Raw genomic sequence first — 12500 nt, 5'->3', positions numbered from 1 at the left:
GGCTGGGTGACTTATCTACTTTAAGTACAGTTAGCCTTTCCAGTACCTCTTCTTTATCAATTTAGCCCATCCAGTATCTCAACTATATCTTCCTTTACTGAGACTCTGGCAGCATCTTCTTCCTTGGTAAGGACAGATGCAAAGTACTCATTTAGTACCTCGGCCATTCCCTCTGCCTCCATGAGTAGATCTCCCTTATGGTCCCTAATTGGCCTCACCCCTCATCTTACTACCTGTTTACTGTTTACATGCCTGTAGAAGACTTTTGGATTCCCTTTTATGTTGGCCACCAGTCTATTCTCATACTCTCTCTTTGCCCCTCTTATTTCCTTTTTCACTTTCCCTCTGAAGTTTCTATATTCTGCCTGTATCTCACTTGTGTTATCAACCTGACATCTGTCAGATGCACCTCGGCTGCTGTCACACACTAGCTGTGATCAGCCTCATTTTGGTGGTGGAGGCAGATTCAATCGTGGCTTTCAAAAAGGAATTGAATAAATACTTGAAGGGAAAAATTTGCAGGGCTACGGGGAAAGGGTGGGGGTGTGGGACTAACTGGATTGCTCTTACAAAGAGCCGGCACGGGCTCGATGGGCCAAATGGCCTCCTTCTGTGCTGTAACAATTCTATGATTCTAGCGGCACCGTTAACTGGTTTGTAACAACTGGGATAATGCTGGCGTTCTAATAATAGGCTTGCACACGGCCACTCCAGCAAGATACTGGTCATCGTCCATCCCCCGGAACCATACCTCAGCAAAGCTGATCCTGTCCTCATCCAGTGTCCGACACGTGTACTTTGCAGAAGGGGTCACTGGACAGTGGTCAGAAGAAGGAGAAGGCTCATTTCCCCTCTACTTCCTTGGTCCCTGTAAGCATCGCTCCCCATCACTGGCCCACTGAGATCTGCTGGCTCAGCACAGACCAGGAATCAAAGTGGATACCCCTCCATGGGGTCTATAGATCAAGGTTCTACCCTTACCCTCTGACATACTGAGGGCCAGACATGAATTATTGAAAGATTAATCCCATTATGGTAAAGGATGGAATAAAGAATTTTTTTCCATTTTCTGAACTCAGTGTTACCACTGGGCACTCCCAGGGCAGGTACAGTACGGGTTAGATACAGAATAAAGCTCCTGCTACACTGTCCCATCAAACACTCCCAGGTCAGTTACAGCATGGGTTAGATACAGGGTAGAGCTCTACACTGTTCCATCAAACACTCCCAGGGCATGTACAACCATCAGAAGACTGTCACCATTTCACTCTCAGGAGCCTTTGTCCCCGTCTTCAATCTCCAGATGTGGTGTGCAAGTCATGCAGTTTCTGGCTGGACCCTGGGACTAGGCAAGTCGGCATTCCCAAGTTCCCAGTCTGATCGCCTTCCTGTCAAGTCGGCCAAATCTTGAGTTCAACGACCCTAGTTGACCACACCCAGGTCTGACACAGGACACTGCAGGGGTTAGATGCCGAGTAAAATCCCAGCCCCAATGTGCGAAGAGTCTCTACTGTAACAGCGTGACATTTCTATTTCCCATTCCAACTACTCTTAACAGACTGAGTGAGATTGCCGGATTGGTGTCAATTAGTGCAGGATTATGGCTGTTCTGATACACAACAAACCAGGGATGAGAATGCCCCAAATTAATCTCATCTTTCATCTCTCAACCAGGTTTGAGATCAGATCCAGGAGTGAAAGGACAAAGAAGGAAATCTTCTTGTGGAAGCAGCGGGCATAACTGAGGTACCGAATGAGTACTTTGCATTTGTCTTCACAAAAGAGAATGAAGTTAATGTCACAGTAGAGGAGGGGGGAGTAGAGATATTAGATAGGATAAAAATAGATAGAAAGGAGGTGCTCAGTAGGTTGGCATCACCCACAGTTAACAAGTCACCCGGTCCAGGTGAGATGCATCCTAGATTGCTGAGGGAAGTAAGGGTGGAGATAGCAGAAGCTCTGACCACAATCTTTCAATCCTCCTTGGATGTGAGAGTGGTGCAAGAGGGCTGGAGGATTGCAAAAAAGGGGAGGGATGAACCTGGTAACTACAGGCCAATCAGTCTAACGTCAGTGGTGGGAAAACTACTGGAGACCATAGTCAAGGACAAAATTAATTCTCACTTGGAGAAGCATGGGTTAATAAGGACAGCCAGCACTGATTTGTAAAAGGCAAATCGTGTCTGAATGACCTGATTGAGTTCTTTGATGAATTATCAGAGAGGGTTGATGAAGGTAGTGCAGGAGATGATGTATATATGGATTTTCAAAAGGCAGAAGGAATTAAAGGAACGATGGTAACTTGGGTACATAATTGGCTATGGGGTAGGAGGCAGAGAGTAGTGGTGAACGGATGTTTTTCTGACTGGAGAGAAGTTTGCAGTGGGGTCCCCCAGGGGTCGGTATTAGGACCATTGCTTTTCTTGTTATATATAAATGACCTGGACTTGGGTATAGGGAGTATAATTTCGAAGTTTGCGGTTGATACAAAACTTAGCAATGTAGTAAATAGTGAGGAGGATAGTAGCAGACTTCAGGAGGACATTGACAGACTGGTGAATTGGACAGACACAGGTTGATGCAATTTAATGCAGATAAGTGTGAAGTGATGCACTTTGGGAGGAACAACATGGAGAGGCAGTATAATTTAAATGGTAATATTTTGAAGGGAGTGCAAGAGCAGAGGGACTGCGGGGTGCATATTCACAAATCATTGAAGGTGGCTAGACAAGTTGATATGGCAGTTAAGAAAGCAAATGGGATACTTGGCTTTGTAAACAGAGGCATTGAAGGAAACAAGGAAGTCATTCTAAACCTTTAGAAATCACTGGTTAGGCCTCAGCTGGAGTATTGTGCACAATTCTGGGTACCACACTTTAGGAAGGATGTCAAGGCCTTAGAGAGGGTACAGAGGCGGTTTACTAGGAATGAGCGACTTCAGTTACGTGGAGAGATTGGAGAAGCTGGGATTGTTCTCCTTACAGCAGAGAGGGATAAGGGGAGATCTAATCGAGGTATTCAAAATAATGAGGGGTTTTGATAGAGCAAGTAGAGAGAAACTGCTTCCTCTGGCAAGTGGGTCAATAACCAGAGATCATAGATTTAAAATAATTGGCAAAAGAACTAGAGGGAAAATGAGGAGAAATTTTTTCACACAGAGGGTTGTTATGATCTGGAGCACACTACCTGAAAGAGTAGTGGAAGCAGATTCCATAAGAACTTTCAACAGGCAATTGGACATGTACTTAATTTGAAAAGTTATGGGGAAAAAGCTGGGTGTGGGATGAAATTGGACAGCTCTTTCAAAGGGCCGGCACAGACACGCCAAAAGGCCTCCTTCCATGCTGTAAGATTCTATTATTCCATGACTCTGTCCTGACCCACTGGGTGTCTAAATGATCAATCTCATTCACCATTTAAAAATACTCGGATCAACCCAGAAATTCACATCTTGCATTTTTCAATTTCAACAACTGAACTCCATCTGCCCACCTTCTTAGTTCGTTGTTCATTCGTTTATATTGATTTAAAGTGTCAGCTGTGGCTTAGTTGATTGCACTCTTGACTCTGAGTCAGAAAGTCGTGGGTTCAAGTCCCATTCCAGAGACTTGAGCACAAAATCAAGGCTAACACTACCAGTGCAGTACTGAGGTAGTGCTGCACCGTTGGAGGTGCCATCTTTCCGATGAGATGTTAAACCAAGGCCCCGTCTGCCTTCTCAGGTGGACGTAAAAGATCCCATGGCACTATTTCGAAGAAGAGCAGGGGAGTTCTCCCTGGTGTCCTGGCCAATATTTATCCCTCAACCAACATCACTAAAACAGATAATCGGGTCATTAGCACATTGCTGTTTGTGGGAGCTTGCTGTGCACAAATTGGCTGCCACGTTTCCTACATTATAACAGTGACTACACTTCAAAAGTATTTTGTTGGCGGTAAGGCGCTTTGGAACTTCCTGAGGTCATGAAAGGCGCTTTTTCTTTTTATTGAGCAGAGACTGGCTATCATCCTTGTTCAACATCTTTCAATCTTTTCCAGTATCTCCTCTTATCTTTTGTAACTTTCATTCATTCTCAGAATATGGGCGTCACTGGCAAGGCTGCCATTTATTGCCCATCACTAGTTGCTCTGAGAAGGTGGTGGTGGGTCTTCTACTTGAACAGGTCATTCTCAGGTTGGCAGACTGTAACTAGTGGGGTGCCGCAAGGATCAGTGCTTGGGCCTCAGCTATTTACAATCTATATTAATAGCTTAGATGAAGGGACCGAGTGTAATGTATCCAAGTTTGCTGATGATACAAAGCTAGGTGGGAAAGTAAGCTATGAGGAGGACACAAAGAGTCTGCAAAGGGATATAGACAGGTTAAGTGAGTGGGCAAGATGACGACTGATGGAGTATAATGTGGGGAAATGTGAGGTTATTCACTTTGGTGGGAAGAATAGAAAAACAGAATTTTTTTCAAATGGTGAGAAACCATTAAATGTTGGCGTTCAGAGAGATTTGGGTGTCCTTGTCCACAAAGCACAGAGAGTTAACATGCAGGTAAAGCAAGCAATTAGGAAGGCAAATGGTATGTTGGCCTTTATTGCAAGAGGGTTGGAGTATAAGAGTAAGGAAGTCTTGCTACAATTATACAGGGCTTTGGTGAGACCACACCTGGAGTACTGTGCACAGTTTTAGTCTCCTTATCTAAGGAAGGATATACTTGCCTTAGAGGGGGTACAATGAATGTTCACTAGATTGATTCCTGGGATGAGAGGGTTGTCCTATGAGGAGAGGTTGAGTAGAATGGGCCTATATTCTCTGGAGTTTAGAAGAATGAGAGGTGATCTCATTCAAACGTATAAAATTCTTAGAGGGCTTGACAGGGTAGATGCTGAGAGGCTGTTTCCCCTGGCTGGAGAGTCTAGAACTAGGGGTCATAGTCTCGGGATAAAGCCGCTTAGGACTGAGATGAGGAGGAATTTCTTCACTCAGAGGGTGGCGAATCTTTGGAATTCTCTACCCCAGAGGGCTGTGGAGGCTGAGTCATTGAGAATATTCAAGACTGGGATCGGCAGATTTTTGGACTCTAAGTGAATCAAGGGATACGGGGATCGGGCGGGAAAGTGGAGTTGAGGTCGAAGATCAGCCATGGCCTTATTAAATGGCGGAGCAGGCTCGAGGGGCCGAATGTTCATATTTCTCTCCTGCTCCTATTTCTTATGTTCTTATGTTAACCTGCCGGGTAGCGGATTCCTGCAACTGAGTGGTTTGCTGGGCCAGCTCAGAGGACAGTTAAGAGTCAACCACGCTTTGCACCTACACTAACCAAAAGTGGGTATCAAGACCTGGGCCTGGTCCCACCAATGATTTCTAGATTGCCAGTGCAATCTCCTTCGGGTTGCATTCAGACAGCCTTCCAATATTATTTGCCTTGGCACTTGCTGCCACACAATGTGGTATCACTTTCAATGTCTGGTTAATTAACACACCCAAATATGCTTCCTGTTGCACTTTATTTAGGGATTTCCCCTTCTTTGTAATGAGATTTGTTCTTATTTTAGGTGCCAATCTACATTGCATTACAATTCTTAATGTTATTTGCCATCTATCTGCTCAGTTAGTGACCTGGAGTAGCACTGACCAACCCTCTCAGAATATCCTGACCAAAGTCATCCACAGGTGTATGTATTGACAATACAATACAATAACTTTGTCAAGTTAACAGATTTCTATGAAAGCCGTGTCCTCATCCAATGGCTCACTGGGTACATGCACCGTGTGGTGTAGCACGGGAACCAGCGAGGTCCCCAGACCAATCCCTGGCCTGCACTGACTTAGGTGATCACAGATGGGGCTGCAATGTTCCTGCAATGTTAGGGAGGGGCAGAAATAATCACCCAGGGCGCCTTGATTGTCAGAAAGAAAGAACTTGCATTTATATAGCTTCTTTCATGACCTCAGGACGTCCCAAAGCACTTCACAACCACTGTGGTCACTGTTGTAATGTAGAAAACATGGCAGCCAATTGACACGCAGCAAGGTCCCACAAACAGCAATGAGGTAATGACCAGATAATCTGTTTTAGTGATGTTGGTTGAGGGCACTGGGGAGAGCTCCTCTCCTCTTCTTTGAGCGGTGCCAAGGTATCTTCTCCATTCTCCTGAAAACACAGACGGGCTGCAGTCTATTGTCTGATCTGATGGACGGCACCTCCAACAGTGCAGCACTCCCTCAGTAGCACGCCTGAAGTGTCAGCCTGAATTATGTGCTCAAGTCTCTGGAATGAGGCCGACGACCTTCTAGCTCGGAGGGAAGAGTGCTGCCAGTGAGCCAAGGCTGACACAAAATCAGTAACCCCCTAATGGAAATGTGATTGTGTGCACACGATGGGCGAGCACAGCATTGGTCTCAACAGTTATGCCACCCATAGCTGAACAGCCCGCCACACTCACTGCTAAGGTCACTCTGAAGGATGATGAGGTACTGGAGGGCGGCCTGCAGCCATGTATTGCACCCTCTGAGTCAATGCCTTCAAGAAAAGTGAGGAGAAAATGGAAAAGGAAGTACAAAAAAAATCTTTTTAGTTAACAAAATTCAAAGAAAATATATTGAAGGGCTGGGGGAGGGGGAGGAAGTGCAATATGCTTTCAATGTAAGCCAGACTCTGAACTCACGTTGGAATGTTCAGCAAAAGACCTGTTTGGCTCTGAAAGCTTTGTAAGCAATTGAATTTACGGAGCAGGTCGATGGTTCTGCATTTACACAGCAGTTCAGAAAATAAAGCAGAGTTGCTCCCAAACGTTTCCAGCTGAGTGGAATTACATAAACTCTCCTGCAGCTATTAAACCTCTCTGATAGCAAGCTCTAATTCCTGTTCGGTTTGCAGTCACAATAGGGCTGATTACTGCTCTTCACCACAAGCTCAGCTTAACTGTGCATCAGGCAAATGAGGGCCAATAGAGGGCCAACAATTCAGGGTGGGCACGAAATGTGATCCGGCATCTCCCCCACTCACATCGGGACACTCACCGCCCGCTCTACTCACATCTGTACACTCACCGCCCGCTCTACTCACATCTGTACACTCACCGCCCGCTCTACTCACATCTGTACACTCACCGCCCGCTCTACTCACATCTATACACTCACCGCCCGCTCTACTCACATCTGTACACTCATCGCCCGCTCTACTCACATCTGTACACTCACCGCCCGCTCTACTCACATCTGTACACTCATCGCCCGCTCTACTCACATCGGGACACTCACCGCCCGCTCGACTCACATCGGGACACTCACCGCCTGCTCTACTCACATCAGGACACTCACCGCCTGCTCTACTCACATCGGGACACTCACTGCCTGCTCTACTCACATCGGGACATTCACCGCCTGCTCTACTCACATCGGGACACTCACCGCCCGCTCTACTCACATCGGGACACTCACCGCCCACTCAACTCACAGCGGGACATTCACCGCCTGCTCTACTCACATCGGGACATTCACCGCCTGCTCTACTCACATCGGGACACTCACCGCCTGCTCTACTCACATCGGGACATTCACCGCCTGCTCTACTCACATCGGGACATTCACCGCCTGCTCTACTCACATCTGGACATTCACCGCCCGCTCTACTCACATCGGGACACTCACCGCCTGCTCTACTCACATCGGGACATTCACCGCCTGCTCTACTCACATCGGGACATTCACCGCCTGCTCTACTCACATCTGGACATTCACCGCCTGCTCTACTCACATCGGGACACTCACCGCCTGCTCTACTCACATCGGGACATTCACCGCCTGCTCTACTCACATCGGGACATTCACCGCCTGCTCTACTCACATCTGGACACTCACCGCCCGCTCTACTCACATCTGGACACTCACTGCCCGCTCTACTCACATCTGGACACTCACCGCCCACTCCACTCACATCGGGACACTCACCGCCCGCTCTACTCACATCTGGACACTCACCGCCCGCTCTACTCACATCGGGACACTCACCGCCCACTCAACTCACAGCGGGACATTCACCGCCTGCTCTACTCACATCGGGACACTCACCGCCTGCTCTACTCACATCGGGACACTCACCACCCGCTCTACTCACATCCGGACACTCACTGCCCACTCAACTCACATCTGTACTCTCACCGCCCGCTCTACTCACATCGGGACACTCACCGCCCGCTCTACTCACATCGGGACACTCACCGCCCGCTCTACTCACATCGGGACACTCACTGCCCACTCAACTCACATCTGTACTCTCACCGCCCGCTCTACTCACATCGGGACACTCACCGCCTGCTCTACTCACATCGGGACACTCACCGCCTGCTCTACTCACATCGGGACACTCACCACCCGCTCTACTCACATCCGGACACTCACTGCCCACTCAACTCACATCTGTACTCTCACCGCCCGCTCTACTCACATCGGGACACTCACCACCCGCTCTACTCACATCCGGACACTCACCGCCCACTCAACTCACATCAGGACACTCACCGCCCGCTCTACTCACATCTGTACTCTCACCGCCCGCTCTACTCACATCGGGACATTCACCGCCTGCTCTACTCACATCTGTACTCACCTCCCACTCAACTCACATCAGGACACTCACCGCCCACTCAACTCACATCAGGACACTCACCGCCCACTCAACTCACATCAGGACACTCACCGCCCACTCAACTCACATCTGTACTCTCACCGCCCGCTCTACTCACATCGGGACATTCACCGCCTGCTCTACTCACATCTGTACTCACCTCCCACTCTACTCACATCAGGACACTCACCGCCCACTCAACTCACATCAGGACACTCACCGCCCACTCAACTCACATCAGGACACTCTCCGCCTGCTCTACTCACATCAGGACACTCACCGCCCGCTCTACTCACATCGGGACATTCACCGCCTGCTCTACTCACATCGGGACATTCACCGCCTGCTCTACTCACATCTGTACTCACCTCCCACTCTACTCACATCAGGACACTCACCGCCCACTCAACTCACATCAGGACACTCACCGCCCGCCCTACTCACATCGGGACATTCACCGCCTGCTCTACTCACATCAGGACACTCACCGCCCGCTCTACTCACATCGGGACATTCACCGCCTGCTCTACTCACATCAGGACACTCTCCGCCTGCTCTACTCACAGCGGGACACTCACCGCCCGCTCTACTCACATCTGGACACTCACCGCCCACTCAACTCACATCTGGACACTCACCGCCCGCTCTACTCACAGCGGGACACTCACCGCCCGCTCTACTCACATCAGGACATTCACCGCCCGCTCTACTCACATCGGGACATTCACCGCCTGCTCTACTCACAGCGGGACACTCACCACCTGCTCTACTCACAGCGGGACATTCACCGCCCGCTCTACTCACATCGGGACATTCACCGCCTGCTCTACTCACAGCGGGACATTCACCGCCTGCTCTACTCACATCTGTACTCACCTCCCACTCTACTCACATCAGGACACTCACCGCCCACTCAACTCACATCAGGACACTCACCGCCCGCTCTACTCACATCGGGACATTCACCGCCTGCTCTACTCACATCAGGACACTCACCGCCCGCTCTACTCACATCGGGACATTCACCGCCTGCTCTACTCACATCAGGACACTCTCCGCCTGCTCTACTCACAGCGGGACACTCACCGCCCGCTCTACTCACATCTGGACACTCACCGCCCACTCAACTCACATCTGGACACTCACCGCCCGCTCTACTCACAGCGGGACACTCACCGCCCGCTCTACTCACATCAGGACATTCACCGCCCACTCTACTCACAGCGGGACACTCACCACCCTCTCTACTCACAGCTGGACACTCACCGCCCGCTCTACTCACATCAGGACACTCACCGCCCGCTCTACTCACAGCGGGACACTCACCGCCCGCTCTACTCACAGCTGGACACTCACCGCCCACTCAACTCACATCTGGGCACTCACCGGCCACTCTACTCACAGCGGGACACTCACCGCCCGCTCTACTCACATCGGGACACTCACCGCCCGCTCTACTCACATCGGGACATTCACCGCCCGCTCTACTCACAGCGGGACACTCACTGCCCGCTCTACTCACATCGGGACATTCTCCACCTGCTCTACTCACATCTGGATTCTAACCGCCCAATGAACTCACATCTGGACACTCACCACCCGCTCTACTCACATCTGGACACTCACCGCCCGCTCTACTCACAGCGGGACACTCACTGCCCGCTCTACTCACATCGGGACACTCACCGCCCACTCAACTCACATCGGGACATTCTCCACCTGCTCTACTCACATCTGGATTCTAACCGCCCAATGAACTCACATCTGGACACTCACCGCCCACTCGACTCACATCTGGACACTCACCGCCCACTCAACTCACATCTGGACACTCTCTGCCTGCTCTACTCACAGCGGGACACTCACCGCCCGCTCTACTCACATCTGGACACTCACCGCCCACTCAACTCACATCTGGACACTCACCGCCCGCTCTACTCACAGCGGGACACTCACCGCCCGCTCTACTCACATCAGGACATTCACCGCCCACTCTACTCACAGCGGGACACTCACCACCCTCTCTACTCACAGCGGGACACTCACCGCCCGCTCTACTCACATCAGGACACTCACCGCCCGCTCTACTCACAGCGGGACACTCACCGCCCGCTCTACTCACAGCTGGACACTCACCGCCCACTCAACTCACATCTGGGCACTCACCGGCCACTCTACTCACAGCTGGACACTCACCGCCCACTCAACTCACATCTGGGCACTCACCGCCTACTCTACTCACAGCGGGACACTCACCGCCCACTCAACTCACATCGGGACACTCACCGCCCACTCAACTCACATCTGGACACTCACCGCCCACTCAACTCACATCTGGACACTCACCGCCCACTCAACTCACATCGGGACACTCACCGCCCACTCAACTCACATCTGGACACTCACCGCCCACTCAACTCACATCGGGACACTCACCGCCCACTCAACTCACATCGGGACACTCACCGCCCACTCAACTCACATCTGGGCACTCACCGCCCACTCTACTCACAGCGGGACACTCACCGCCTGCTCTACTCACATCGGGACACTCACCGCCCACTCAACTCACATCGGGACACTCACCGCCCACTCAACTCACATCGGGACACTCACCGCCCGCTCTACTCACAGCTGGACACTCACCGCCCACTCAACTCACATCTGGGCACTCACCGCCCACTCTACTCACAGCGGGACACTCACCGCCTGCTCTACTCACATCGGGACACTCACCGCCCACTCAACTCACATCGGGACACTCACCGCCCACTCAACTCACATCGGGACACTCACCGCCCACTCAACTCACATCGGGACACTCACCGCCCACTCAACTCACATCTGGACACTCACCGCCCACTCAACTCACATCTGGACACTCTCCGCCTGCTCTACTCACAGCGGGACACTCACCGCCCGCTCTACTCACATCTGGACACTCACCGCCCACTCAACTCACATCTGGACACTCACCGCCCGCTCTACTCACAGCGGGACACTCACCGCCCGCTCTACTCACATCAGGACATTCACCGCCCACTCTACTCACAGCGGGACACTCACCACCCTCTCTACTCACAGCGGGACACTCACCGCCCGCTCTACTCACATCAGGACACTCACCGCCCGCTCTACTCACAGCGGGACACTCACCGCCCGCTCTACTCACAGCTGGACACTCACCGCCCACTCAACTCACATCTGGGCACTCACCGGCCACTCTACTCACAGCGGGACACTCACCGCCCGCTCTACTCACATCGGGACACTCACCGCCCGCTCTACTCACATCGGGACATTCACCGCCCGCTCTACTCACAGCGGGACACTCACTGCCCGCTCTACTCACATCGGGACATTCTCCACCTGCTCTACTCACATCTGGATTCTAACCGCCCAATGAACTCACATCTGGACACTCACCGCCCGCTCTACTCACATCTGGACACTCACCGCCCGCTCTACTCACAGCGGGACACTCACTGCCCGCTCTACTCACATCGGGACACTCACCGCCCACTCAACTCACATCGGGACATTCTCCACCTGCTCTACTCACATCTGGATTCTAACCGCCCAATGAACTCACATCTGGACACTCACCGCCCACTCGACTCACATCTGGACACTCACCGCCCACTCAACTCACATCTGGACACTCACCGCCCACTCAACTCACATCGGGACACTCACCGCCCGCTCTCCTCACAGCTGGACACTCACCGCCCACTCAACTCACATCTGGGCACTCACCGCTCACTCTACTCACAGCGGGACACTCACTGCCCGCTCTACTCACATCTGGACACTCACCGCCCGCTCTACTCACATCGGGACACTCACCGCCCGCTCTACTCACATCGGGACACTCACCGCC

General features: G+C 51.4%; 1 protein-coding gene and 1 long non-coding RNA gene across 5 annotated transcripts in view; one reads left to right on the top strand and one right to left on the bottom strand.

The window, feature by feature from the left end:
• rad51b (RAD51 paralog B) overlaps positions 1 to 12500 on the bottom strand; it is a 701871-nt gene that overhangs the window by 256480 nt on the left and 432891 nt on the right. The window lies entirely within an intron of this gene.
• LOC137326273 (uncharacterized) overlaps positions 1704 to 12500 on the top strand; it is a 56772-nt gene continuing 45975 nt past the window's right edge. Inside the window, exon 1 of the long non-coding RNA XR_010964155.1 lies at positions 1704 to 1746. This is a non-coding gene — a long non-coding RNA (uncharacterized lncRNA). The remainder of the gene's footprint in view (positions 1747 to 12500) is intronic.

Source organism: Heptranchias perlo, chromosome 10, assembly GCF_035084215.1.
Source record: "Heptranchias perlo isolate sHepPer1 chromosome 10, sHepPer1.hap1, whole genome shotgun sequence".
In the NCBI taxonomy this organism is placed as follows: Eukaryota; Metazoa; Chordata; class Chondrichthyes; order Hexanchiformes; family Hexanchidae; genus Heptranchias; species Heptranchias perlo.
Note: the sequence above shows the minus strand (reverse complement) of the source record. Positions and strands in the feature narration are given on the sequence as shown.